The sequence below is a fragment of the Colobus angolensis genome, unplaced genomic scaffold, assembly GCF_000951035.1.
Source record: "Colobus angolensis palliatus isolate OR3802 unplaced genomic scaffold, Cang.pa_1.0 Scaffold17, whole genome shotgun sequence".
NCBI classification, from domain to species: Eukaryota; Metazoa; Chordata; class Mammalia; order Primates; family Cercopithecidae; genus Colobus; species Colobus angolensis.
This window is the reverse complement of record NW_012114821.1, coordinates 1,574,124-1,580,238: the sequence shown is the minus strand read 5'-3', so window position 1 is coordinate 1,580,238 and position 6,115 is coordinate 1,574,124. Positions and strand designations below refer to the sequence as shown.

The 6,115-nt window shown below is 59.6% G+C and overlaps 1 protein-coding gene across 1 annotated transcript in view; it reads right to left on the bottom strand.

The window, feature by feature from the left end:
• Positions 1-3,509, bottom strand: part of LOC105508997 (elongation factor 1-delta-like) — a 15,470-nt gene extending 11,961 nt beyond the window's left edge. Inside the window, exons 1-3 of the mRNA XM_011938073.1 lie at positions 3,408-3,509; positions 2,886-3,060; positions 1,741-1,992 (exon numbers count right to left, since the gene is read on the bottom strand). The gene's annotated coding sequence lies outside the window, so the exon portion shown is untranslated. The remainder of the gene's footprint in view (positions 1-1,740; positions 1,993-2,885; positions 3,061-3,407) is intronic.
• Between the last annotated feature and the right edge of the window lie 2,606 nt (positions 3,510-6,115).

Sequence of the window (6,115 nt, the reverse complement as noted above, 5' to 3'; positions counted from 1 at the left end):
TCTCAAAAAAAAAAAGAGGGAGCCTCTCTGTCCTCCCCGGGAGGGGGCCAGGTGGCTGGGCAGAGGGTGTAGTGCCCACTCGTGAAGGGTCACATCAACGGGACTGGCCAGGGAGGATGCTGGTGACCAGTGTGTAGAAAGGAGGGGCCAAGCGTCTGGAGCACCGAGACGGCTCTGGGCTCTCCATCAGCCGCCGTGGCCTCCCAACTGGAGTCCATATCTTTAGGTCCATCCAAGCTAAAGGGGCATCATGGGGATCTCACAGTCCCAGGACATCAGAGTCCCCTCTCAGGTTGGGTTCTGTGTGATGTAAGAGGGACCATCTTGGTGGGAGGCAGGTTGTGAGGCTCCACCCCCACTTGCTACCCCCAATGAGGCCTGGGAGCCTCAGCCTCCCCCCTGGATGAGGTGCTCCCTCAAGCTCTGGGCAACCTCAGTCATCTGCTGCCCCAGTGCTCCAGCAGCCATGTGGGATCCTGCTGGGGGCATGCTCTGCTCCCAGGCGTCCAATGTGGTGTTAAAGAAAGGCCAGACCCAGAAGGCCAGGGGCAAATCTGCTCTTGGGATGCAGGTCAGCGCCCCAGCCCGCGCTCGGCCTGCAATATCTTCCTCCCCAGCCATGCCCGACTCCAGGCTCTGCTCCCCAAAAGCAGAAACGCCTGGGTCTAACCAACACCTAGGAGCACCCTCAAGAGGGGGCGTGGAGCCGCCCCTCACGGACACTGCTGCTACTCTGCTGCCTCCGCAGATGTGTCGAGTGGAGCCTCAGGGCAGACCCAGTGGCCCCAGGGCACGTGGCTGTGACTGGGACCACCTGCCTGGTCTTCACCCAGAGGGAGGCAGCCTTCGGTCAAGCACAGACCCTTCACACCAGTGGCTATGGGTCTACGCCCCTCTCCTGACATCCTTACTCAACAAAACCAAGGTAGGTTCCAGTGCCTCCAGTGGGGTGCTGAGCTGTCTACACTCCACCCAGGCAGGGAGGACTTTTGGGAAGGCCCCCGGCACTGCACTCTGATATCTCGTAAGTGGAACATGGAGTTTTTTCCAGGCATGTAGCCAGAATCCCTCAGTCCCAGCAATGAGTTCTAATGGCACCAACAAGGAACCAGGGCCAGGAGGCCACAGGGCCCATGAAGAAGCTCCCTAGGCACCCCTGCTCATTCCTCCCCCAGACTGGGGCAGCACTTACCATGACCAGGCTGATGGTCAGAGGCAGGGGTTGGGGGTTGGGGGTGGGAGCAAGAGCCCAGGAGACAGGGCATTGTGACATCGTGTGGTGGACCCCCTGCCAGTCTCTCTGATCCCATGGAAGTCCCATCAGCAGTGCCACTAAGCTGGCCCCCAGTGTCAATGCCCTACCAGACTTTATTGGCCAAGGTGGCCTCAGATTATGTTCTTGGGGGCTCCGGGCAGAAGCTGCTGATCAGCGAGGGGAAGCCACTTCTAAGGCTCCTACCGAGACCTGGCACTGCCACCACTTCCCCACAGGGAGCAGCGTGTCAGGTGCTGACCTGCCAGCCCAGGCCAGGACCCTGCTTAGGGCCACATAGGGTGCCCACCTGCTGCTGCCCCATCCAGAAAACCCAATTCCTCCACTTTACAGATGGGAAACCGCAGCCCCTCTGGGCAGACTGGGTCATGCACAGGTGGTGTTGGGGTTCCCTCGGGTGCAGTGATGGCTGGGGGTTCCCTGGTCAAATGAAGGGGAATGGGGCATGAGTACAGGCGGGTACTTACTTTGCTTTGGCCTCCTAGGACAGCATGAAGGAAAAGCAGCAAGGTTAGAGGCAGCCAGAAAGACTAACCGGGTCAGACACAGCAGCAGGGCAGCCCGAGCCGACCGAGGGCCTTTCCAGAAGCTGCTTGGCGAGGTGGCGTGGAGGTGACATTGATGGAGACGGAAGCTGAGCGCCAGACAGACCCGCCACCACCACAATCCCAGGTGGCAGCTGAGTCCACATGCTCGAGGCGGCATCACTCCGTTATCCCCTGAAAGGGGAGCTCTTGGGATTACTGTTAGCTGGAGCCCAGGCAGGCCCTGGGAGACAAGCAGGGACCACTATCTGAGCCAGCCTTTCCCAAATCCACCCACCCTGTCATCACCTGAGCAAGGCAGCCTGACATAAGGTAAGCCAACACCCACAAGCATACCCTGGAGCTGCCAAGGAGCTCCCCAAGCCCCTCCCCTGCACTGCCCCTGTGTCCGGCCCCTCCCCTGCACTGCCCCTGTGTCCAGTCGGCTGAAGGAGCCCAGAAGATGACAAGGACCCTTAAGGGGGAGGGGCCTTGCACACAAGGACAGGACCTTCACCCCATTTACTCCTCAGCTGGAGACACTAGGTGTCCGGCTCCTAATCTCACAAGAGCCAGCTCATAAACTCTGCCAGCTCTGGGAAGGGCAGCTGGGCACAGCTGAAAGCCCAGCCACCAGCCTGTGTCCTGGGACTGGGCAGGAGGGGCCACCTCCTACTGCTGAGCAACCCAAGAGCCCTGGCTGGGATCTGTCTTCCTTCACCAACCGGAGCTCTAGCCCCAGGGCCCTGTCCACCCCACATTGCAGCAGGGAGCACCCTGCTGGGAGGAACTGGGCACCCTCAGGGGTCAGGTAGAGATGAGGATGCTACGGAGGCAGCTGCCCCATAGGACCAGTAAGAGGGGTCGCGGGTGGGCTTCCCTGCAGAGAGGAAGCCCTCAGGAGATACCACAGTGAGCCATGCTGGAGACCTGGAGGCCAGGCCCATCGCCTGGGGAGCTGGCCACTGACAGCGGGCAGACAGCCTCCCAGGACAGCCAGCACAGCTCCCCACACCTCCAAGCCCACCTCCTCATTTCCCCGCTTCCTGTGTTCCCAAGCACGAGAGGACCTGCCGGATGGAGCGCACCATCTCTCCTAACAGAGATCAAGTCTGAGCTTCAATGCTTGCGCCGACAGGCACATGCAAGCCTCTCTCCTCCAGCAGGAGAGCCCGGAGTAGGGCGCAACAACTTTTCCAACTGCATCCCTACAAACAGTCAGCCCTTCACCCCTGCAGTTTATCCCGGCTCGGGAGGAGCTTGCTAAAGAGAACACAGGGAGACAGCCGGCTGTCAGAGAAGCAGTCTTGGAAACGCCAGAGTCAGGCCCCAGAGGGAAATGGCCCAAGGATCCCTACTCTGCTCCTGGAAGCAGCCCAGGCTCACCACCACAGCTCTTCCCTGACGGGCAGACAGTGTCTGCTGAACACCCGAGCCTCTGGCAGCTGCCCAGAGTTTGAGGGTACGGTGGGGTCCTGGCTCTGGAAGGCTCCACCCAGCTAACAGGGCCTGTGACACAGGTGCCACCCAGCAAGACCCACTGCAGTGCCATGGCTCTCACAGCCTCCCCGTCCCTGTCCTCGGAGCAGCCTCGGCAAGGACGCTCCTACCCAGAAGACTCCAGGTCAGGAGGGCGGGGCCCTGAGGAAGGTGAGGACATCCTGGGGAGCTGTGGCCACCAAGGTGCTTCGCAGCCTGGAGGTCTCCACACACCTAGGCAGACGGAAGCTTTCTGGGAGGAGCTGGCTCCCAGGCCCTGCCCTCCACGCCACCCCATCACAGTCGCGCACACACACAGGTTCCCAGATTGTCCAGCCTCCACTGGGAGAAGTCAGGGAGGGGGGCACGGGATAGGGTCAGCCACCGGCTCAGCCTGTGCATGCCCACCCCCCCAGCAGCACCTCTCTCTGGCCTACCTGGCTGGCCTGAGTCTGCGGACTGGCAATGCCTGATACAACTTTCAGTATTTTCAGTGCCCAAAGGGCACAACGACTAGCCCTTAAAATGAGGCTAGAGCCCCTGAGGAAGTGGGTCTGTAGGCAGAACCACCGCACAGCAGGGCAGCGCACAGGACAGATCAATGTCTTCCCGCGTGGAGGCCTTTGGTCTTTCTTTTTTTGAGACTGAGTCTCGCTCTGTCACCAGGCTGGAATGCAGTGGCGCAATCTTGGCTCACTGCAACCTCCAACTCCCCAGTTCAAGCGATTCTCCTGCCTCAGCCTCCCAAGTAGCTGGGACTACAGGCACGTGCAACCACGGCCAGCTAATTTTTTTTTGAGACGGAGTTTCACTCTGTTGCCCAGGGTGGAGTGCAGTGGTACTATCTCAGCTCACTGCAACCTCCACCTCCCGGGTTCAAGCGATTCTCCTGCCTCAGTCTCCCAAGGAGCTGGGATTACAGGCGTCTGCCACCACACCTGGCTAATTTTTTTCATATTTTTAGTAGAGACAGAGATTTACCATGTTTGCCAGGCTGGTCTCGAACTCCTGACCTCAGGTGATCTACCCACCTCGGCCTCCGAAAGTGCTGGGAATACAGGCGTGAGCCACGCGGCTGGCCTAATTTTTGTATTTTTAGTAGAGATGCAGTTTTACCATATTGGCCAGGATGGTCTCGATCTTCTGACCTCGTGATCTGCCCGCCTTGGCCTCCCAAAGTGCTGGGATCACAGGCATGAGCCACCGGGCCCAGCCGCCTTTGGTCTTTTCAAGAGATAAGAAAAACAAACTCTACAGCTCCACATTCCCACTCAGCCACTTTCCTGTCTGACCCCTGGATATTCCAGCCCTACTGGGAAACACCAGCCTGCCCCGCATACCTCAGAGCGCTCACTGTAGCTACCGAAGCCACCCTGCCCCAGGCCAAGCCCCACCCCAACCACGTCTGTTCTGAAATGGCACTGCAGGTCAGCTCCACGTCCAGCCCTGCTTGCGGGGCTCTGGCCCACCGTGCCTGCCCAGTGTAGCCCCCGTGCCTCCTGGGTGACTCCAGCACTGCACAGGCTTTCTGGAACCCCTGACAATACAAGACTCACGCCACACCTCACACGGCACCCTTGGCTGTCAGTGAGGCGGGACAGCTGGAGCCTTGTGACAGGCTCCTACACCAGCACTTAGCATACATAACACACTGCCACCAGCTTCCAACACGCTGATGTCACCTCAAAACACTGGCACAGGATGATGACACACAAATGCTCATGCCACATTTCCTGTCCTCAGCCCCCAGAAGGCTGATGCCAGTGCACGGCACAGCCCCGATACTCTTTGTCCATCATCAAGCACGTGTGCCCACCTGTGCTAAACCCTGCAGCTTCACCCAGCAACCCAAAAGCAAAGCTCAGAGGGCCTAGTCCTCCAGAGGGGGCGGGGGGCAGCAGGGGCTCTGCTGGCTGGGCGCGCACTCTGCCAGCACTGACTGCGTGTGAACCCTGCAGCAGCCCAGGGCAGATGCTGCTGTCTCACAGGATTGGCACTGCGCCCAGAAAGCCTCTACAGGGGCAGGTCTAGGAGCCTGGCTAGGCCGGAGGCATTTGGTGAGAAGGCGAAGGTGAGCGTCTACTTCCTCAGAGGACACTCGGGGGCTCCTTCCACACCTTCCGAGTACCTCAGCTGCATCCCCCACCCCCAGAACAGGGCTGGGCACACACAGGGGCTCCGGACGTAACCAACTGCCTGCCAGCCAGCTGCTTAAGGCTCATGGGGTCCAGACGACGGGACGGTCGGAGCTGTAGAAGGAGGCTGCTCAGGTGAGATGGCCTGGCCTGCATCCCTGGGAGGTGAGCCACAGGCAGTGTCAACTTAAGAAGCACTCCGCCCTGTCAGGCAGGGACGACCCCAGGTTTAGCTACACAGTTCTTTCGCTGCTAGGCAGTCCTTCATTCTGGAAACCAATCCTGATGTCTCACTAGGTCCCCAACCCACTCCGCCCCCTTTGCCTTCTTCCACTTAAAGCCTCTGAAAGTACTACTACTTAGCAACACCATCCCCGCCCCCTTCAGAGGCTGCCCGACCACCCTATCTCCAAATTAAGAGACAGAAATTTTGACTCAGTCACAAAACAGGCTTATTCATTCCCGTGTTCACTAGCGTCTAAGTTCCAAGAGTGTTGCGTCCATGCCTATCCCCTCCGTGCTCAGCTGATGCGTGCAGTAACTGGTGCCTAATAAACACGTGGTGGATGAAGGTCTGCAGGCCAGAGAACAGCTGGGGCAGATGTTTGCTCTCCCACAGAGACGGCAGCAAACACAGGCCCTTAGGCCCCAGCAGCCTGGCCGAGGGGCTTCCCACGACCGGGATGCGCCGTGAGCCAGTGCTC